Source organism: Oryctolagus cuniculus, chromosome 4 (assembly GCF_051225735.1).
Source record: "Oryctolagus cuniculus isolate XC-2025 breed Fujian yellow rabbit chromosome 4, ASM5122573v1, whole genome shotgun sequence".
Taxonomy (NCBI): domain Eukaryota; kingdom Metazoa; phylum Chordata; class Mammalia; order Lagomorpha; family Leporidae; genus Oryctolagus; species Oryctolagus cuniculus.
In genome coordinates, this window is record NC_142870.1 from 158,389,383 (window position 1) to 158,389,998 (window position 616).

Consider the following 616-nt stretch of genomic DNA (forward strand, 5'->3'; position numbering starts at 1 on the left):
TTTACAAATGATACAGTGTAAGGCATTTGGTTTTGGCTTCCCAAATGGAGTAACACAACATGTTTCAGAGATTTCATTATGGATAAGAGCAGGAAAATAAGCAGTGGTTATAGGAGAATGAAAGGTGAAGGTCAAGTTTTACATTAAGGTGGATTATCACCCAGCAGTGGTTTCCAGGCTTTATTTTATATCAGCATTACTGGTTGGGCATATTAAAAAATAAAAACAACTGCTACACTATTGAGCTTCTAGTTTAGTAGTTCTAGGATGGGACTTGAAGAACCACATGTCAAATGAGTTCCCAGGAGGTACTGATTCTTGATCCAGAAAACTCTCCTGAGATCTTCCACTTTAGAGGATGTGTGTGTGCCGCCACAAATGGTCCAGTATAGAGAAACACACTAGTAAAACAAGACAGGAGGAAGTTCAGTGGCAAAATTCTTGAAAATATGTGAGGCTCTGGGATCCAGGTATGGATGTTTTTTACTCTAACAAGGATATTAACTCCATGGAAAGAGCAAGAGGGAAAACGAGCGGTTCTTTTCACACTGAGGTCCCTTAGCACCTCTCTGCAGGCTCTGTCTCTGCTGTCAGATCTAGATCCAACCTGCATGCG